At 35.9% G+C, this 23,404-nt stretch overlaps 1 long non-coding RNA gene across 1 annotated transcript in view; it reads right to left on the bottom strand.

Moving 5' to 3' along the window:
- Positions 1-5,449: 5,449 nt before the first annotated feature.
- LOC130572447 (uncharacterized) overlaps positions 5,450-23,404 on the bottom strand; it is a 145,684-nt gene continuing 127,729 nt past the window's right edge. The window contains exon 4 of the long non-coding RNA XR_008965217.1: positions 5,450-5,576. This is a non-coding gene — a long non-coding RNA (uncharacterized LOC130572447). The remainder of the gene's footprint in view (positions 5,577-23,404) is intronic.

Raw genomic sequence — 23,404 nt, forward strand, 5'->3', positions numbered from 1 at the left:
ATAGACATGAAGTCTGTTCCTTCCCCTCATTTTATGAAGTTCCACAAGAATAACTTCTATCTCCAGCTACTTTGATATGGATTTAAATGCCCTGGAAAGTTCTAGCTGCAGTCAGATACCTTGCACCTGCAAGATGTATTCACTTTGCTTTGTTAATAATTGCCTAATCCAGACTGTTCAATCTGCAGTTGTTCAAATCATCTTCATGACAAATATTATATCAGAGACTGGATATAAACAAAAGATGCTATGCATCTGATTTCTGGTATGTCAACCATTTCTAACGGAGATCTCACCTTCTACAGYATATGCAAATGTCACCTCAATAAAAAAACTGATCTACTCGATGCATTTGAGAATAAGGTATTTTCCTTCCCTTTACCCCAGTTTAACATGCTCTTTTTTTTGCAAGAAAAAGTTTAAGAAGTTTGGAGCTGATTTCTTGTTATCTATCAATTTTATGTTGACAAATCAACAATGAATGTTTTCCAAATCCTCAAGATGTCAAGAGAATTAAGGAAAAAGAAATTTTCTATTTAGTATTCAGACCAACTCTTCTATTCCCAGTTTCATTCTACTGTAGCCAAAGCAAAATTTTCACTAGAAGAAGTGTTAAAAATTGCAGAACATGAATCTGGAACAGTACAGGAACCAGAATATTCAGAGGAAGGTGCCTGAACACCCAGTCTTACAAAGAGTAAATACCACAAACTGTTCTCCTTCAGTTTTCTGCCACCTAACATAAGAGAACTTGAGGAATGAAATGGGAAATCATAATTTACAATACCAAGAGGGGCATAACTGGAAAGAAATTAAATAACAGAGAAAAAACAACAGAAAAAAATGGCAGATGAACAAAGTCCAACTGTAAAGAGGTTAGGAAAAGAAGTAAATTGAGAGACTGAATTATTGGCATTCTGACACACTAAGGGCACCATTTCATTTCAACCATTTTTTAATGAAGAACGTCACACAGTGAGTTTAAACAAAAAGAACATGAAACACAAGAAATGTATTACATACAGTGTTATCAGCTGTGGAGAGAGTAATTTAAATGGCATTCAGTAATGCAGCTGAAGGCTGTCTGGTAGCTCACCTCTTTCATATTAGATTTCTCAGATAATTTCAGAGTTACAATGGTCTTTCCTTGTCATGTCACAGTCTTTAGTTTTTTTTTTTTTATGAAATATTGAAGGAATTCCTGCTGAGTTGTCCTGTCTCTATTTGACTCTTAAGGTTTATTTACTTTGATTCTGTCTAATGGTTCTTTCTTCTAAGACAAAACCCTCGAGATCTCTTGTCTGCTAGCAAAGGGTACTGCCACTTCTGTACACTCGCACTTTGTGACTGTACTCTTATTAATCTCCAGCTGTGTAGAGCTAGTTGTGCCCACACAGAAATCCAAAAGACAAGCTTTGTTCTAAACATGGCTATAGGAATTGTTGTTAGGTGAAAAGAACTTCTGTTTTGATTTGAGTATTTCATTCCTTCTGTTTCAAACTCTGGGACATGCCTCATTTTTAAATGGAGATTTTCATTATGTGMAAGAACATAATTAATTCTGAAGCTGTTTATCCTTCATTTAATTTGAAAGATTTGGACTTTTCCATAAATCATGGAACACAATTGGTTTATTAACTATTGCAAAACAAGAAACAAAACCAAATCCTGCATTGACTACTATGACTTTACTATAAATATTCTTAAAGGAGCACAGTGATTGAAAATTCAGAACCATTTATCTTAAAATTGACAACAACAAAATATTGATCAAGCAAACCAACAAAATCAGCCACTTGTAAACTGACCAGCCAAAGAAACRGGCAGAAAGAGCTCTATTTGCTAGGACAATGTGAAACATTTGTCATTCACACCAGAAGCCAAATCTGGTCAGAATTGAAGGATATGTACTTAGTACTGATAGCAGATCAATATCACTAGAGTCCAATGAAGATGAAAGCATCTTACTGAAAATATAAATTACCTTTTACCATCAAGATTTCAAGTTATATTAAAACAGTACTCTTATCTTCCCCTACCTTCAGTCAAAATGGCATTTCAAGAATAGTTCAACATGAAACACAATTTAAGCAGGGAATCAAAGACTGAAACATCAATCCATTAGGCTTCCTATTTCTCAGAAAGTGTTAAGAGCGGAGAAGTTCAAACTTYACTTAATACCTTGCAGATGAAGATATCACAATGTCATCTCCTCTAATTTCAGTTTCTTTCCATATTTGTCTTGAGGGGTTGTAACTTTTTTTCCCAGTGTAAAGCCTGAAATCCAAATAATTCCCTGGCACTGAGGTTGGATCCACATAGCCATAGAATATCTCAAGTTGKAAGGATCATCAAGTCCAACTCCCTGTTTCCCACAGGACTACCTGAAACTAAATCATCTGACTAACAGCATCATCTAGAYGTTCCTTGAACTCTGTCAGGGTCAGGGCCGTGACCATTTCCCTAGGGAAGCCTGTGACACTGACCAACCACCCACTGAGTGAGGAACCTCCAATCTGAATTCCCTGGATGCAGCTTTATTCCATTTTCTTGAGTCCTGTTCCTGGTCACCAGAGAAAGGAAACAAGCACCTTCCCCTTTGCTGTGATGGGGTCACCCCCAGCCTTCCCTGCTCTAAACTGAGCACRTAAAGTTTCCTTAGATTCTCATAAGCCTCAGTACCTTTCCCCATGTTGGTTGCCCTCCTGTGGACACAGTGTGATGGGTGTGACTTCTTTGGAGACCCCCAAAACTGCACCTGGTACTCAAGGTGGGGCTGCAGTGTCGAGTGGGACAATCTCCCTCAAGCAACCGGCAATGCTGTGCCTTCAGGATCAAGGAGATCTTGAAATCTCCTTCTGTAGGGCTGCTTTCCAGACTCTCTTCCTCTGATTTGTATGTACAGCCATATTGACCTGTCCAAGGCAGAGAATCCTGCGCTTGCTCTTGTGACTCAAATTGCAGAAATTTGTGGAGAGCTGCTGCCTGTGGGATGGATGCACTCACAGAGAGGTTCATGGAGAATTGTCTCCCATGAGAGGGACCCCACGATGAAGCAGGGGAAGAACTCTTCTCCCTCAGCAGTAGCAGAAACAACCTGGGATGAACTGATAATAACCTCCACTGCCTGTCTCCCTGTGCTGCTGGATGGCAGGAGCTAGAGCTGGGAACTAGGTAGGGATGGGAGGAGGGTGTTTTAAGATTTATTTTACTTGTCATTATCCTGCTCTGATTTTGTTAGTRGTAAGTTCAATTAATATCCCCAGTTTGAGTCTGTTTTGCCTGTGGTGGTATCTGGGGAGTGATCTCTCCCAGTCCTTATCTCAAACCATGAAATGTTCATTATATTTTCTCTCTCCTATCCATTTGTGGAGGGGATTGACAGAGCAGCTTTGGTGGGTGCCTGGCATCTGGCCAGGGTCCCACTACATTGCTCATGCTGAGCACGTTGGTATAAAAGCATTTCAAATGTGCTCTGGTGTACTCAGCACATCACTGAGCAGACTGAAGGACCTGCTAGCACACCMTCTCACGAACACTAGCATGCTGGTCCCAGGCTTTTCTCTACTGAGCCTGGTTTTATGCCTCTCCCCCTTCAAATCTACTTTAAAGCTCTTTCMATGACATCTGTTAACTCCTGGACAAAGATCCTTTTCTCTCTTCGAGAAAGGATTGTCACTGAAGCATCCACAAAGGAACATTATAAAAGTTTCATGAGAGTCTGCCCACACTGCAGGTAGAAAAATGCAGCCAAGAAGACACCTGAAACACAGCAAGAGATTGGTGCCAGATCCCCTGGATCTCAGACCAGTTAAAACCATGAACGATCTATTCCTTTTTATTGTCACAATAAAGGACCCAGTACCTAAGTTGGTGCAATTTTTGTAAAGACTACTGGACTCTCACTAACAAAACGCCACGTAAACTTACTTCTACTAGATAATAGAAAACTGAATTAGGTCTGGAGAAGCTCGGTTGAACTGATTAGCAACAATTTTGAGAGAAATAATCTTGAAAAGCAGATCATAAGCTGAAAACTATCACCGTACATATAAATGCAGGAGTCAAGGCCTCTCTYTCCTGGATCRAACCTTTCTTCTGTCACAAATCCAYSTATAACTTYTCCCARGTARTAAAGTAGTTTCTGTTCTTTTCAGAGGGGAGAGCATCAGACTCTCCACTGAAGCTACAGGTTACCCAAAGACAGTAACCTGTCTGTCAGTAACGTCGCCTGAGTGCAGATATTCCCCCACAGCTGCCAAGCTTGGTGATGCCTGGTGAACTATGGAAGAAATTTATGAACTGCAGCAGTGGATTCTCTGAACAATTTTAATTAATTAATGTCAGGGCACTGGAGGGAGCTCACCAGCAACAAAGAGGAAGGTATGTCCCAGACACATTTGAAAGCCCAACCTGGTACTCAACCAGTCAAATCATCTATACTGAGCAAAGAAAAAAATATTTCTCTATTAAATTATGTTTTATGCTTTCTCAGTGTCTCATGAGATGAGGGAATAGATTCTTAAGAGAACTTTGCAGCAAAAATCCCATTCTACCAGTGTGAWTTTCCATTGTTGTTTTTCTTGCACTCTGCATACATTAAGGCACATTAATAAAGGAAAGAAGCAAGGCAGCCTGTCAGATATTTCAAAACGTACCATGGGAAATGATTGGTTCAGGATGAGTGAACAAAATCTGTTTGTTCAGCAAACTTAATTTTAGCTGAGGACCAAGAAATGTGTGTATAACATGGATATATGATAAGTTAACTGGGCTCAAAAATACACCATACAGCTGGGCTTTTGGAGCAGCGGAGAAACTCAGTGTTTTRATGCTTCATGGCTCAACTCTGCCTTTAAACATGAAGGAAGAAACATTACAGTTACTCTGAAGAATGACAGATCTTTAGTTTGCACATTCTCTTGCACTTCTGAAATGCTAGGAACAAAAACATCCATAGYTAAGGCTTCAGGGTRGGAAGAGAGTCTTCACAAACACAGTAGCTAAGCCTAGAAAGTGAGACAGAAAGAAYTCAACAAAACAAGATTATGTACATCTTAAACTCCAACTATTAGCTCTCCCTGTGAAACAWCATTTTACTCTGCTAAATTGTTATATGGCTGATAAGCTGGCATTTTCAGGGTTTTAATTCCTGTAAGGAATTTCTTGGAAAGTTACTGTAATCTTGTGATTTGTATTCTCTAAAAGGTCCACAGGAAAACAAGAAAACCCCTGTAAGATACAGCATCCAAATTCTTTCTCACACAAGGATGAGAATCGAAACTCAGCACAGTTTAAGAAGCTCTGGAAATATATTCAGAAGACTCCGTATGAACAGTCAGACAACAACAAAGGTTTRTTCCCTTCCTTACCAGTTTTCTGCCATGCATATCCTTGGAACCTGAAAAGTGAACTTGCATAACAATATCCTGACAGGAATTACCTTTTCAGTAGATTTACCGTCTTGGGAGGTGATGTTTCTCCTCGTTTCCCAAACTACCCCTGGACCTTCTCATCCTACTATCCCATTGGAGACTGTTCCACAGAGCTGCCTGGACCCCCCCACAGCATCCACCCTGTGGAAGAAACACATATTACAGCAATTAAATYTTCTCAAGACATAAACTGAAGACATTGAGAAAGAATAACTCAGACTAAAAATGATCTAGAGCCGTCACTGCACAATGAGAAGGGAGGGGAACTGTAGGATTACAATGCCCCATGAATGTATGTAGGTATAACAGAACTGCTGAGGGCACAGTTAATTACAAGAAGACTTTCAAGGCACAAATATAAACAGAGGTTTCAAAGGCAGCAATTAGTCAATAATGTGATCATCTAACCTTGCAGATGACAATCTTGCCTTGCCTGTTAGAAATGTCTTTGCATGCTCAGTAACAGGAAGGGGGTGGTTACTGCTTAATTTCTGTAAGGAGTAGCTTCATCATACACCACACTGGGCATCGTGGTAGAAATTAGTGACAGTGCCTTTTCCTGTCATCAGTGACGATGAAACATGCCTGTGTACACCTCTTGAGAGCTGAGCATACCTTCCTTTGGAAACTTTCTTCATCTAGAGTCTTACATGTACACCATGTTAAAAATTTAAATTGRAAAGAAGTTTAAAAATTAATTATTTCAATAAATAATTTTCAAGTTATAGCTTCATATATACCGCTTCAAATTTCCATATCAGTCAACAAATAAGTAAAGATTAGAAACAATAATCATGCATAAAAGCTTATTTATTTAGTTTCAAAACACAGGTCAGAATGAGATATAAGATAGTMCTTTTTTTCAAATCTTTTAAAAGCATCATTTATTTACTAAAGAAAAATAAATACAACTCTCTGTTGTTTATGTCAAAAGACAATTGAGTAAATTGTGACTTCAGATAACCCATAAGTCACTGATTCTGTTTTTCAAAGACCTGCCTGCTTTCTATTCCTTTGGCCTCGGCTGCCTAGCAACCTCCACAGAGCTTTCTTAGTCTATACTAATTCTGGAGAGTTTTCATTTATATATTTATTTATGAGAATGTCTATAAGGAGGATGCAGAAACAAAGAGCTGTTTGTTCCTTCCTTCTACCACTGGATTCCAAACGTGTCACCTCAGTGTCTCAGACCTTGGTTTTGCAAAGAGAGGAACCTGCCTCCTTGATATTGCTTGGGAGCTAAGCAAATCTCAGCTTCTATTAGACAAAAGCTCAGTCTCTGCAGGAATGTAATAGGTATTTCTTGCCCTGCCTGTTGATTTGYTTCATTGGTAAGTTTTTTCACCCTGAAACACTAGGTGATCATGTAGGGTTACTGAGCTCATGCAGCCTGGAGCTTTCACTTAACATTCAGACAGCTTGTGCTACTGTTCTGGGTCACCAGCAGTTCCAGTATCAGGCAAGCACTAGAGGGAAATGGAGATGAAAGCTGATTCGCTGTGTCTGTGACTCAAAGCGGACAATCTGGAAGATTTGGATGGGGCTGCGTATCATAATACATAGTTTGAAACTGGGTATCAACTGTCTTTCCCTGAGCCAGACATCAGCTTTGCATGGAAAAGCCTATTTCCTCAGGGTTTTTTTTGTTGGTTTGGGTTTTTGGTTTTTTTTTTCCTTCATTATTAGTGCAAAATTGAGGATGCCACAGAAAATATCCCTAAGCTACATTAAGAATATACTTATTCTCTTGCCAATTCTATTCAACCAGCACTTTRCAAATATTTATGCCCTTATCAACACAGCAATTTCATCCAATCACGAAAAAGGAAAAGCAAAAGAGATGCTCAAATATGTACCCCGAAGAGCTTAACAGGCTCTCTGAAATGCTGTGGTAAAGACATGCCAAGTGTTCATAGCTTGCAGTTACATGGTGCCCATGTGGGGTTTGTGTCTCACGACTTCCARCCCTGAACCCAGATGGAAGAGCTTGCACTTCTCTCTAGATCAAACTGAAGCCTGAAATAACATAACAAATCAATATGTCTTAAGACATCTCAATATGCTTTAATCACTTCATTACACTTTTTCTTCTGATTAGGTTGACCTTTAGCTATGTTTTGTCCTTAAAGGACATGCAGGGAATTTGTGACAGAAATAAATCTGAAACCAGATCTTCTAAGTTCCACTMAATTTCTTACCAAGAGAGCTATATGCCTAAAGATTAGGTTGTTATAATCTTGTAGGACTATGGAATAATTTTTAAATCTTGGTGTTCACAAATACTTAGGCATCAGTAAAAATTCAATCCAATAGTTGGAAAAAAGTATATTAAAGCAACAACATGAATTATAGAAATTCTTTGAAAATAACCTGCTGGTTAAAAGAGACACATTTTGTAGAGCTACTTAAGAACAGTCAAAATATCCATAGAAATTAAAATGTGCAAAATTATTCAATAAACAGGAGGAATAAAGTTACTAGAAGTAAACAGAGCTCTGGAATATCTTTTTCCTATTCTTGTGCTCACTACAAACAATTTTCTTAGTTCCTTTCCCTCTGTCATTCTACACAGTGATATAAGTTTGTAGTTAGCCTCAAATATTCCAATTTCTACTCCTCTGAGTTATTGCAAAACAAATAAATTCCAAATATAATTCAAAACTAAGTAGTTGCTTATTGAAAATGAGTTTCCATTTGTATGTTCATTTTTCACAGAGCATARCTATTATAGCCAACCTTGAGCATGTGGTGTTTCCTCCCCTTACAAAGTATGATCACAATTACATATGTTTTTAAATGTTAAGTCAAACTCTCTGAAAATAAACCCAATGAAGAGTACCAGAAGTACAGACTTATATGTCTGTCTTCACTTTTGTGAGAAGTCTGCTTTTAGTAAGTTCAAGGGCATGTAAATAAACAATAGAAAGGTTTTTTCATGCATTTTAATTAAAAAAATATAACAGGGTTTTCTACAGAAGTAATAGAATTGAACTGTGACAAAGAAGCTAGCAAAGGAAATTCAACTGGAGAAAATGAAATTTCTAAAGATATTTGGAAAAAAAAATTGCAAGCAGCCCCATCCAAAATTTCAGTGACAATAACTATGTACTAAATCTACGTTTAYGTTGGAAAAACCTCACCTGCCATGCACCTGTGCTCACAAAAGAGTATACCAAAAAGACAAATCTATTTTCCTATTATTTTTCTATCTTCCTTCCTTTCCTTCTTTCCCTTCCTTCCTTTCTCTGTTTGTCAGAAGAGAGAGATGCTAAACACCTTAGTTTTCTGGATAGGGATTAGAGAAAAATGATATGCTAAGGAGGGATTGGAAAAACGTAATTTCAAAAAGGAAGTGAAACTTTAGCAGGAAAAAGAGAACAAGAAAATTATCATCAATATGAAAGCATAATCTTTGCTYGAATAACTAACTTACCAAGGAGAATTGCAAAAAACGTTTTGAAAAGAATCAATATTATTCCAATAATCAGCTCCTCATTTCAATTGCACTGATTTTACTGCACACTTATGCCAGCAAAAGATCAAAAATTGGTCTAAAATATTTAAATATTTTCCAACTATTCATTATGGCAATAAGTAAGAAAAACTCATTGAAGTTATAACCAGGCTTTAACAATTGTTCTCAAAGCAGCTATATTTTTAGAGATTGCAAAGGGATGAGAAGAGCTGCAGTAAMAGGAAGATTTATTAAAGAAAGACTAAACACAGTAGCATATGCTACCATGATGACATAGGGAAGAAAATAAATAAGCAGAAGAGAAAAAACATTTACACAGTTCCTGCTATTTTTAATAAATATCACTAACAGAGTAACATTCAACTGCCAAAAGAAAGAAGGTTGTTATACCCTGTTACTATGTCTGGCCCTGAGTTGCCATTCYGGAGGAGCACGCGTTTCTTGTACATTCAATGCCTTTTCTGCCTGCTTCTGAAGYCTTGGGTATCCCAAGATGTGTGAAATAGCATTAGATTCTGTTATTTATGTATCTGAATCACTTGCAAGCTGCTAGTAAAAATGTGTGTGAGCTCCGGGTAACAAGAGTAAAATTAAGAAAACAGAAAATCATAGTGTGCTGTGCCCATATGAATTTCAACAGAAGGTACAAACAGAAAATACTACTCCAGAAATTTCCTTAATCTGTATAAAAATTCTTTACTAGCAGTAAATATGAAGAGCTTAGAGTTAAATCTCACCTCTGACTGCTGACTCACTCTGCAATAAAACAAGCTATTGGTGTTTTTTTGAGGATTCGAAAAGGTGTTCCTCCCAGCTTTTGGTCCCTTCAGTTTTTGACATGTTCTGCTATTTCAGACCTCTATTTTATTTTACCTGCTTAACAGAATAGAACTTTCTTAGCTCCGAATTGGCCGAACCTCCACAAACCTTCATTATTTATGATCATAACTACATTTTTTCCAGTCTTTTAGCTTAGTTAAACCCTGAGTAAGGATTATTCTTCTGCATAAAACCTGTAATTTTGGTATATCCTGGATTTCTCCTTTTTCTTCTTTCAAGAATGCCAGATGGAGACAAACCAAAGAATAGTTGCATGTCCAGTATTTTTATGCTAATATTTTTATATTTCTGCGTTTGAGTTAAGCAGATGGGGATTAGGTAATTCTGCCTGSCTACCTCTGCAAAACAAGTTCAGATGAGGTATAAATTCTAAATTCCAAAAAAATTTTCTCAGCTTTTCCATGTGATCTGCTGCAGCAAAGATATTCACTCATACACCATTGGTTGGAAATGTTTTTGTACAGTTAATCAATAAATGAGTTARTACGTGTTAAACCAATCTTCTAGACTATTTGTCTTGCTCAGTCTAACTAATTCAAAGCTGTGAGTGATTCATTTCAGAGCAGCAGTGCAGTGTGAAAACCAGACTGGTGTCTTTTTAATATGAGTGTCTGTGTGTGCTTACAAACACAGAATGTCATTAAAAATATTTTCCCTTGACAGTATTTCCCTCATTTTAAGATCAGTTCTATTGACTCGTAATAATGGTCTCCAGATACTCATCTGACAAATGGCTGTTTAATTTATTTTTTACTACAAAAGATTTGACCTGGTTTGTTCATCTATAAATACACATTTTTGTGCTGTAGACACAAATATGCATTTGTTTTAGCTTTCATCCCTGCTGTGTTTGTAAAATACAGTGTGATATTCACAAACAGAAAGAAAAGAGATTGAAGTGAGGAACATTTGATAGCGTTGCCTGGCATTTTAAATACRGAAAAATAAATAAATAAGTGCCCACTTCATCAAGTGCTAAATTCAGTATGGCTGAAATGAAACAGAGCAGGCCAGTGAGAAAAAAATCTTTATCTTAGGTAGGAAAACAACTCATGTTGTCAACAAAGCAACAAGATGAGTGCTAATGAGTTCTACTGAACTCATAATTTTAAGCCTATATTCACTGTCCCTACTAGGCTATCCAATGTAGCTCCAGCTTAGCAATAATTATAAGGAATTCTGCCATACCATAATGTAATATCATCAAAGAGGTCTGAGAGGATCTTTGTCTCGACAAAAAGGGAAAATTACAGTCTTAAAAGATCTAGAGCCACAGAAAAAGTCAGAAAGTAATTTTGAGTTCCAGAGACCTATTTTAGTCAAAGAAAGAAACAAGTCCATTTTTCTGAAAAGCAGCTAAAACTGTTGTTTTTTTTTCCTTTTCCAAACTAAAACTAAAATCATCATCACCATTATTATACTTACATGTGAATTATTCCGATTTTCCCTTCCTCTGCTGGTGCATATGTTGCTTATCTCATAATTTTAAAATCGTTTACCCACTTAACACCATCTTGTAGAGTTTTCAATCATTAATTAGAAGTGAATTTATGTAAATTATCTTCAAAAACAAAGCATGGAAGACTAGTGGCTGACCCTCAAGGTCTGTTTTGATCCAAACAATTTTATAATTCTGTTACATGAAAGGAATTACAGGATGCTCCTACTYACTAGCTCATGTGGATGCTTCTTAGTCACAATGCATTTCCCACATCAGTTTCCAAATACAGAAAATTTCAATTATATTATTAACACAAAAAGACCTACCCCATTATTTAATCTATTTTCTGCCCTTTGTATCCTCAAGGTACTGCAAAAGAAACTGCTGGTGTTGTACAGGGGAAAAACTTTTTCCCTGAGTTATCAGAAAGAAAGATATTGAAAGACACTTGCTTTGTGACTGAAGAGCTTCTTTCAGAAGGAATTGAAGAATATTATTTATCTTATMCTAATAAAGAGCATGTTTTGTTTTATATCTCTATATTTATATATGCATTGTCACATATCATTGTTATTGTTGAGTTGAATTTAAGGTGGAGACTGACAAGCAGGGCCTGAAGTATAGCTAATATGACTCCCTGMAACATATTGAGTAGAAATAGCTGAGGCTTGCATTGCTGAAAGGTGGTATGCACTGTTACCTGCAAAAGAACAGGGAAAAATCCCCAAACTGTTATTGAAAACTTAAAAAAAAAAAAAAAACCCACCAAACAACTGATGTAGTGCCATTAGAGATTAAAGATCARAATATTTTCATTGAGTGTTACTGCGACAGTGTAATCTACTAGTACAAAACAAAGCAGTTGAAATATCAGTTGCTTTCTTATCTGAAAATTGTTCATGAATTAGTGATGCATTTCCCTGCTAATAATGATATTTTCAATGATTTTCCAAAAATAAATATARCTAAAAGCAATTAAAACCCATAAATTAACAGACTGATTTTGTGAGATTGGTCATTTAGGTCGTACAATACAATCTTGATGGTTCAGACTGGATGATCCAACTTTAAGAGATTGAAACAGGCAAGAAAAATCTTGGAACGCCTTTGGGGAAAAAAAAATGATGCTCTAAGCATGAAAAGGAAAATAATTTTCTCGTATTTAAAAAGAGGATGTTTTGGAAATTACCTTCAATTTAAAACTAGCTCTCTTCCCTCTGAAGAGTGAAAAGGGAATAGTCACCACATCTCTACCAGGGACATTTGCTTCCTTCTTGTTACACTGATTACCCTGATGTGAAAAATACCATCAGTTCCAGCTCAATACTCCAGTTTTCCAAAACTGTCAAAACTGTATTCATGCAAAAGAAGTATCCACACAACCATAATGAAACAAACTGATAGAAAATGGCACAAACATAACCACAGGCAGTGGTGCCCAGCTTATGAGTCCACAGTAAGATATAGGAACTCAATTTACAAAGTTTTCTCTCCAAAACATGCAGTACCCAWTTTCAGATTGCAAATTTGAGTTAAGTAAAGTTAGCATCTAGTAGTCCTTATAAAGTCTCATATCAAACTTAGACTTTGGAAGCAGGTTATCTGGTTCAGCATTTTAGAAGTATTTGTAAGCAGAATTTTACCCTCTCAAGTATTAATTCCTATGGTCTGGGAATCACAGCTGCACCTGAATTATCTCTATTAATGCACCCTTTTTGATTGAAAAAAAAAGAACTGTGATATTTGCAGAAATGTCCTTTTTTACCTTTTTTTTTTTTTTCTTTAATTCTACACTTAAATTTAGTCGACTCTTTTTAGATACAGTGCAGTRCATGTGTAATAACCCATAACATTCTGTTTAACGTAATTAAAAGTGTGGAGTACCCACACATCCTAGGGAAAAAAAAATAAAAAAAAGGTTGGTTATTTAAAAGACCAGGAGTGCAAACGTTCTTCTTTTGCATATAATCTGGCAGTAAAGCACTTGCAAGGAAAGATGGATACTCAACTGAATTCCTGCTTCTCATTGGTGGGCTGAACTTTAGCCTTTCCAGAAAAAATGTGTATTTCATAGAATTGTTAAGGTTGGAAAAGACCTCTGAGCACCAAGTCTAACCATCAACAAGCACCACCACAATGTTCACYGTCAAACCATGGGCTCAAGTCCCATATCCACATGTTTTTTGAGCATTTTCAGGGATGRTGACTWAASCACKTCCAYRGGCAGCCTGYTYCAACRYTTGACAACACCTTTTATGAAGAAATTTYTCCTAATATCCAATCTAAACTTCCACTGGCAGAACTTGAGGCCATTTCCTCTCTTCCTGCCACTTGTTACTTGTGAGAAGAGACAAACCTCCACCTCACCACAACCTCTTTTCAGGTAGTTGTAGAAGTGATAAGGTACATTTCATGCCCCTGAGGCAGAGCTTCATGGCTTGCTAGCCATGTAAAATTGCTGGGGACAGAAGGAAAAGAAGGAGCATGCAAGGTGGCAGTATGGACATGAAAAAATAGTACTGGGTTCTGATTCCTTTCTTTGGAATTACTATAGTAACCAGACCATATAAAAAGTACTTTCAAGATCAGCAATCTAAAGCTGGTCTGGAAAACAATTGTAGTCTTTGTAGTGTACCTTTGACTTTGTTCACAAGAGTATTACAAAGACCTTATTCTATGAATATGAGATACAATATATTGATTAGTATCTTGGAATACACCCCAGAAAACAACAAGCAGGTTCTCCTGAACAGAATACTTAAAGCATRAATACCTTTTGCAGCTCAAGAGATATAAGCTAATTAAATCTACAGTAGACAAAACTGGGTGTATTCTTGGTTGCCAAGTCATACTTCAAGAAGGATGTAAAGACCTCACTGAGCCCTACCATATGTTCAGCCTCCTGAAAAGACTGCTATAAGTTTTACCTAAATTATTATAAGCTATAAACTTCATCACTTTTTGAATTTCCATCTTGAACATTCATAACATTTTGTATGAAAGGCTATTTTTATCCAAAATTAGGGAAAGTGAAAAAGGAAGAATGAAATACACCTTGTATGGCTGGAGATGTCCAGGGCTGGWCTGTACAGGAACTTGTGGGGCAATCTCTGCACAGAACAGGGAATTGTCCTGCAGAACTGTTTAACTTGTCAAGCAGCAGCAAGCATTGGCCAGGGCACTGAGTTCAGGACATGAGGTATAAAATAAAATCTGGACCATATTTTACTATTGTATTCAGTAACAAAGAAATACACAACAACTGTGGTTAAACTCCTGAATAGGNAAAAAAAAAAAAAAAAGGGGAAATTACAAGAAAAAAAAAAGGAAAAAAGAGTAAAAGAAAGAATGCATCTAGAAACAAATAGTTATGGAACTTTCCAAAAATTTCAAACCAAAAATTCAAACGACAATCTACATGCAGCAAAATTTCAGCAGATATCAATGTATTAAAGAAGGAACCTAAATTTTGCTAAAAAAAMCCCCAAAACCTAAACCTCTACAAATTTGAAATTTGATAACAATTCCCATGATTTTTCCCCTGTCTTCAAATACTCTTCAGAAATAAAACGTAATCTTTTGCTGAGAGCCAGTATAGTAAGTCCAACTTTCAACTTGAGAAACAAATATTGTACCCAAGCAAYTAGAGCCCACTAAGAAAACCCACAAACCCAGCAAATGATGCTACAATCAGACTTCAGAAATTGGAGTTCAGAGACCATTGTATTTGTGACTCATCTTTGTCTAAGACTGGTTTTAGTGGTTTAGAGAAATACTAAATTTTAAATTCTCTCATGAAGAATTTCAGACCTCCTCTTTACAGATTCTCCACATTTCCCCTGATTTCCTCCAGCCAGTGGCCCTAATCTCATAGCAGATAATACAGCTTCTAACTCCTGACACAATCACAGGGAGAGATTGATTCCAGCTCTCCATCTATTCTCTTGGCAGGGGTTACATGGTATTATCTMCACAGTCTGAGTTTTCTTAAATTCAAATCATGCAATACAGTCATGAGGTAAAAACTCATATTTTGTTGACTTGCTAATTAAGAAAGTAGATAGAATACTTGAAAAATATATTACTAAACTTTTTTTTTGTTCCTGTCAAGAAGTTTAACACAATTTGTGAAAGCTTGGAAATGTTAGCTGTTGCATTTTTATTCATATTTATTCATTAGAAAAATCAAAATTAAACAAAGAAAATTGGCATACAGTTCTGAAAGCCAGTTCTAGAATGAGATGGAAACTCACAATCCCCTTAATTTCTATGCTACAAGAATAATCAGCGCAGAGAAAGAATACCTAATTTACAAACATTCATTCAATTCTTTGCTTATCAGCTAAGGTAGTCAAGAGAAATGTCATTATACAAAACTGATGTTTGCTTCAGTAGCAGAGGGAATGAGAACAGAACACTTTATAAACACCTCCAAGGAATTGATAAGGGATGACTGCAGTTATTGGCATCACAGGCATAGACAAGAAGCTTCTCACCCACTGCTAATGCCACAAGCTACCCAATCACTCCATCTCTAATGACACCCACAGGAAAATATCTGGGACCATACTCTGCATACTTCCAAAACATATAGCATTGAGCTTTCTCTTCCCCCTAAATGTGTATTGTAAAAGAGTTTCTAAGGAACTATCAAATGAATTTATATACTCATAATTCAGTGGATTCCTGACTGCTGACTTCTTTCAATGGCTTAGAATTGCTAGTACGTAGAAAATTTATTTTACTTCAGGTGAAAGAATTCTTGTGTAAAAGGAGGATGCAAATTCTACATTGTATCTTATTAAGTTCCAGATGGTCACAGACAGCAGCACAGTGACAAACATAACCTTCCTGGGTAATCACAAATATGCTAAAAAGTACAGCATACCTGGACTGTTACCTTGACTGACTTTCTATGTCTGAATTACTTTTTTCAGAAATTAAATAATTGTTGAGCCAGCCCATGGCTTTATTGCTTTTCTGAATCACACATACAGCTAATGCTTCTGACTCCCATCCTAAGAAATATGCATARCACAGGGAGATTCTGCTGTACTGCAGCCACGGCAGGGCTATTTAAGCAAATGAAAATGTCTCCTTAAGAGCTGGTTTCTTTCTGTGCTTGTTCGCATCAGAGAGAAATAGAGCTAATGCCACGCTCCTATGAGTGCTTTATGCATTCTGACAAACCAAACGAGGTTTGTCAGGAGAGGCTCTAGGCAGCATGGAACTGCTGCAATTTTACATATCATTGATTACCGCAATGGGAATTGAAAATGGTTCTCTGCTTTCGACATGGTATTAAAAATGCTGCTGCAGACCTCAGAAAAATATGCAGGTCCTTCAGTGGAGGGAAAACTTCATCCAGCATTGTTTCCTCATGAATCTGAGTCAGGCCCATCTGACCTTTATGGAGGCTAATAATAAAGCAATAAGGTGGCACGCAGTAAAGCATGTCATTCTGGGAGTAGTTCTGCAAGAGGATACATGAAACAAAAGGGCAGTTCAATACCCTGAGGCTTTGGGGATCTGCTTGGTTTGTGGTGTGTGYATCCTGTGCCCTGCTGGCGTTCTATGGAGTATGTGGGAATGCACATGTCACAACAAACAGTGCTAAGAGAGCAAGGYCTAAAAAAACTGTAAGAAAATTAAGATTTACTAATGCTGTCACACTCCCTTTGTTATTGGCTGGTTTGATGTTCTGGAGAGGTTTCCTATTAAATGATCAGAAGATTAATTATTTTTATTGCTATTATACAAAAATCTCAAGTCTTTTCTGCTCCCATGTCTTCAGTGATTTATTTTCACTGGATCCAGCAGTTCCCATCCACAGAATGTTACCATTTTATGAGGGTTAGACTCACATTCCAAGCACAGCAAAACAACCCCAAAAGCACAGAGAATAATCCATAGTGACAGCAGTAGAAGTTTGTTCTACTCAGAGATTGCAAATGACATATGTAGTACCATGTGCTAAGCAAGCTGTGATAGTCACTAACCCTTTGAGGTGCCTAGCAACCCTCAGTAGCATTCAGTAGGAAGAGAAGATTTTCAGCTCTTAACAGAATTAAATTCCTAATAAAACTGTTTACTCAGAATCAATCCTAGCAGCCCTCAATGGTCCCTAAAACCAGGCAGAGGAAAGCATGCTTAGCACAAGAGCAAGTCGCTGGTTACTGCAATTGCAATCTTCCTTTTAAAAAGAAATCTCTGTATTTAAAAATAATGCCAGTTGTATAGAACTTCCAGTGGACGGGTAAACAAACTAGGAATCAGAATATCAAARCTCTGAATTTCATTGTACCTTTCTGATATTTTAACTATATTATATCTATATATRAATATCTCTATCAATGCTTTACATTTACATGAAATTCAGATACATTTTCAGCACAYACACCATATAAATAACCAATAGTATAACAGGAAACCTAATCAGTGGAATTTGAAGCAACACAAAAAATTTAAAACCCAGTTTCAGTAAGTTAATGACATCTGTGGTGTTCCCACCAGAAATATCCAATCACAGGAAGTTGGATGCAAAAATTAAACACAACCATTTCCAGTGACTCCCATTAGAACCTRCTTGGAGCCATGTATCAGGTAAAACTAGGCCTGCATGATAAAGACACATGTTAATCAATTAGAAAAAGAGGAAAAACCTCAAATGGCACTCAAACAGTACCAAGTAGCCAATAAGAACTAAGCTATATGTGAAGACAACTGATAGTTCAATCAGCAGTAGAACAGGAGAAGAAGATCCCTCTCACAGACCAAAGAGAATTTTTGAGAATTTGCAAATATCTTGTTCCTGCCTGAGAAGGATATGATAAAAAAAAAAACAGCCTGCCTAGAAATCCAGTAAGTAATCTCATTCGTCATCTTAAGGACATAAAAGCGCAAGAATAAATTTGTGTAAAAAATATTGTCTTGGATTTCTTGATCCTTTGATGTAAAGCAAGACAAATGSAAATGAAATAAAGCCCAGAGAAATTACATGGGGATGGGACAAAACTCCCGATTCCACTGGAAAAAAAACGATTTTCTCAGAACAGAAGTCATCTGCTAGCCAAACCCAGCAAACATTTAATTTTTCTGTAATAAGAAATTCTTTCACAAAAAACAGTGTGATGCATAAATTGCATCTGTGACAGCTGTTCTCACCTACTGGTTATTGGTCTGCTGGCATTAATTGGCATTAATTTGAACTTTAGTACTAATGGAACCATTACCACCCTTGTGGTTATTATACAAATAATGTTAGTTACCTATCACCTACTACTTCATATGCCAATGATACTTCATAGAATATAAAACTATTGATATACTGAACACAAAGAATATGCTTTTCTAGGATTTTATTTTTGTACATGCCCTATATGTATATAAATGAAACCTTATAATACCAACAAGTTGAATAAGTAAGACACGTAATACTTAAAAAATAAGTACTTCATAAATTTCAATTAATGACGACAATTTCTAACACCARTAAAGAGTTTCAGATTGCCTATTTTTCAGTATAACTGGCTTCAACTATTCCAGAAAGTCATCAGCTGCTGTGAAATGCCTGACGTGATGATAATAGTCACTGAGACTTCCATACAGAAAACAGTGAAATAGTAATTTCAGTAGCATGACTCTTGCACAGGGCAGTTTTGGAAAACCACAGAACCATAGAATGGCTAAAGTTGGAAGGAACCTCGAAGTCATCTGGTACAAAACCCTTGCTCAAGCCCCCAGATTCAGTGGCCTCTGGCTCTGCACCAGTGCAAGGGGTTGTTCCTCYTCAGGTGCAGAACTTTGGGTSTCTCTGTGTTGAATTTCATGATTTCCTGTCAGCCCATTTCTCCAGCCTCAGATCCCTCTGGATGGCAGCACTACACCCTGAATATGCATATATAACRCATTCTTGGGTCACTTGTTTAATGCTGTTCACTGATAATTTTGTGACTTCACCTTTTTTTTTTTTTTTTATCATCCTGGGAAATATAAAAAATATGAACACTTTCCCCTTTTTCTTTTGCAATTTACTGAATCATTAATATATGCATTGTGTGATTTTTTTTTTTTAGCAGAGACTGAATTTTTTCTTACTTTCTGGGAAGTACCTATCACATTACAAATGCTACAAACAAACCTAAACCRCTGCAGCTTGGGCCCATTAGCCTCACAATGAACACTCTTCATCTGAATGCATCAAATCATGTTTTTTATTTTAAAAAAAAAGTGATATAATAAATGAAATATCTGTAATCTTGTCTTGATGCTCTACTGAAAGCCTAGGGTCTGAAGGGCTGAATTATAGCCAAATGGATTTTTGTTATTGTTGTTGCTTTTTGTTGTTCTTTTTTTGTTGTTTTGTYGGGGGTTTTTGGTTAGTTTTTTGCTTGTTTTGGTTTGTTTGTTTTTGTTTTAGCAGGCTGAGGTATTTTTTTAAAGAGAAGAGAAACAAACTAAGGCACTAAAGTTCTGATTTTAGGTACCCAGTGATGGAAACTTTATGGTCTGAACTTCAGGGTCACCAAAGTCTCAGTGAATTCAGTTAGGCATCATCAGCGTATTGTAAATTCAGGTAAATTTGCAGATATTTGGTTATTTGTATACTTTCATTAYTTGTATACCAACACAGCTGACACAGAATATTAAAACATGTATGGCAATCCACCCCTTTAAAAAAGGATTATGTAATTTTAATCACCTTTTAAGAAGTGGAATGATCATAACCAGTGAAATATGAAAATATTTCATAATGGAATTCTGCATAACTTTCAAGTTTTATTATGCTATTATTCACATTATTTTGTAYTTAAATTAATGAAAATTAAATGAAGCAGCTACAAAACCTTGAATAACTCTGAAACTTTAAACTACAYATACATTCCTAATACAGATATAGTGAATCTCATTTATGCTGTATTAGTGGCAGTCTCAGTGTGAAGAAAATCTCTAGAAGAATGTTTCAAAGCTAATTAACAAAAATACAAATAACTGTCCTTTTGCCCCAGCTCTTTTCCACTGATAAGGAATGAAGGTCTCTGAGGAGGAGATACTGCCAGTCACCACAGTCTTGATCATGTACATTGCTGGCACCTGAAGGAATATTAGATTCAAGGAATTATTGGATAACAATGAAATTTTACCAGTATATTTCACATTAATTTARTCCATCATCTCCATCATATACCTTCCATGAGTCTGCTGCAATCATGGGTGCAAAGTCACCCTAAGTCTAAGCWATCTTGTAACCGAAATGATAATGACAAGCAGGATACTCAGAGATGAAAGTGTGACCAGAAAAGCTTATTTTAGAAAGATGAAAGTGTGACCAGAAAAGCTTATTTTAGAANAAAAAAAAAAAAAAAAAAAAAAAAAAAAAAAAAAAAAAAAAAAAAAAAAAAAAAAAAAAAAAAAAAAAAAAAAAAAAAGTGATTTTATGAATATCTGAAGGTTACAGATTTTCAGGAAGAAAATTTAGCATGGTACAGCAAGAATGAAATGCCAATAAAACAACAATAGTATGAAATGAAGGTAATAAGCTGAATAGTACCAAAACACTTCATGAGACTGTAATCTATCCAATAGAGACATAATTCTGTAAGGCAGGGACATTTGGAAATAGAGTAGACAAAGCATGAGACAGCATGAAACAATTGTATACTGATGACACAGAAGGCTAAATCATCTATATTTGCCTTTTTGTCTTTGAGATTACTTCATCTAGTCAATCATTCTGAAGCACCACTACACTTTGACACCTCTTTCTTTCATTTTCTTTCTCCCTTCCTCTTCCTTTTGAAAGCACTATCAAAATAGATGTGACCTCATTTCCCTTCTTTTTCCTCCTGCTTTAAAGGAACAATCTGTATAATCACTGTTTACCCGAATGTCTCACATTTGGTTCTTTATATCTGCAAACCTATTTTAAACAACATCTGAACACAGCGTTCAACATTCCTCCCTTTAAATGTAGTTTTGTGTAGTCACATGATTTTTTTAAGGTCACCTATCACAAAAGTCAGTGACCTTATAAAAAAGTAGATGAATGAGTGAGGAAAGATTTGGGCTGGAGAAAATGTTAAGTATCATGACTGTTTACCAMAAGCCTACATCTATATACAAAGCTCATTCACAAAGAGTAGATTAGGGCTCTTCCAAAGAGAGCAAAAAGCCTAGAAGCCTGTAAGCATTTTAGAKAAAAGATTTAATGTTAATCCAAGTCTAGAAAGTAGATTTCAAAAGTTTTTAATGGTGGAAGAAAATAAATGTTTCTCTCTCCTGTTAAAAACAAAAAACAAAAAAACCAACAAAAACCCACAGTTTTGGCTTTACTGGGAAAATATTTTAAATACAACAATATCTGCATATCTTTGTTGAAATGCTCTATATCTGCCAAAAGGAAAGGGTAATGAATTTCTAGGATGTTTTTAGTAATAATAATTTTTTTTTTTCCCAAGATTTTTTTCCAAACACTTTCAAATGTCAAAGACAAAAGGAGGAAAAGTGCAAAGATAGTCACTAGTATAGCTTATTTTCTGGCAATAGGTACAAATATTTAAATTCTTTTAAAGAAGTTACGCCTGTTATGAGATGCTTATATTATCGTTTTTTTCAATACAAGAGCCATTATCTACCTTGAATCTCTTGTAACAAGCATCTGAAATATAAGGTTTTTGTATCCCAATCACCTCAATYCTTACTACTACATAGTATGCTAAGAAATGGTAACTTCATGCAATTGAGTAAAATGCTGAAGTTTTTGGTCCCAATGAAAGAAATTAAAAATTAAATAATATAAAAATTCTTTTCATGTTTTATTTAGTTTGATTAACTTGATTTTTACTTGTGGTCTGAAATTATCTAAGAGCTAAGAGGGATTATCTAAGAGCTTTTATTGGCTTTTGGTGGGGTACATGCAATAGAAAAATCTCTGTATAGAGTTGTTTAACTGACTTGATGGTGTTTGATGTGTAAGAGCAGGATCTTTTAATGGAAGTAAATCTATCCTCACTCGTTTCTCCACACACAAKAAAAAGTGTGGCAAAATTTAAACTTTTTTTTTTTTAAATTCTCAGTAGATCTTATCATCCTTCTTGCTTCCGCTCCAGGAAAAGAAAACCATTTTTTTGATTCATAGTCTGAAAGTATKATTTAAACTGATATATTTCACATACTCTATTAAATTAATCTTAAATGCTAGTAAAATTCAACAATTTAGGGACTGTACTGGAGACACATAAGAATGGAATAACATGGGTTCTGCATATCTGGGACTGTTGGGAAAGAAGATGTGATGAAAAAGGTTTACCAAATAAAATATTAAAAAGTAAATAAATAAGAAATAAGTAAATACATAAATAAATAAATAAAAATGAAGTAAGTATAAAGCAAGACTAAAATAAATAATAAATAAGTAATAACAAAGCAAAACATAAATAACCTGTGGTACAACAATCCCATGGCCCACTGATAGTTTGTGTACCATAGGAACCTGTATGACACAGGAACTCCAGACTGAAGAATGTACAAAAAAAAACTTGGAATAAAATTTGTCTGTGGATCCCTGAAAAACGATATGAACTGTGCTAAATTTGGGAGAAAAAAATCACATAGAATACCACTGAATTATTGCTAGTTCCCACTAAACACTAACCTGGTTTGAATTCCAAGATTTTAGTGTTTGTGTTTTCTTATTTGTAATTCAACAAAAGGAAACTTTGAAATTAAGTCATTTCAGGCAGCAAAAAAACCCAAGCAAACCCCCAAAAACTAACTCAAACACAATATTTGTCTTAATTTCTGATGAACAGGAAGAAACGTTAAAGCAGTCTATCGTAGTCAATAGTCAATCCAGTGGGTTTCTCATCTGGTAATCCTTACCACCTCTTAGGATAGGTATTGAGAGATAAGTGAATGCCTTGGAAGAACAAAGGATTTAGCCCAACTTGAATCAAAGCTCCATCATTTGTAAAGGACAGTTAAATAAGAAATTATTCCCTTCACCCAGGCTCATTTCAGGGCAATTACAGCCAGTATAATACACAGTGATACATCTATAATGTAGAGATGAGGAGTTTTTCTGAATATTTCATATTTTACTATAGGAAGAAGTTTTTCTTGTCATCTTTACAGAATACCAAGCACAGCTAATAAAACTGTTTTTACAATAAGTCCCAACTTGGACACTTTTGGGTTTTTGTTTTGTTTTGTTTT

This window comes from Malurus melanocephalus, unplaced genomic scaffold (genome assembly GCF_030028575.1).
Source record: "Malurus melanocephalus ecotype Western Australia unplaced genomic scaffold, MMel_1.1 scaffold_2, whole genome shotgun sequence".
NCBI lineage: Eukaryota > Metazoa > Chordata > Aves > Passeriformes > Maluridae > Malurus > Malurus melanocephalus.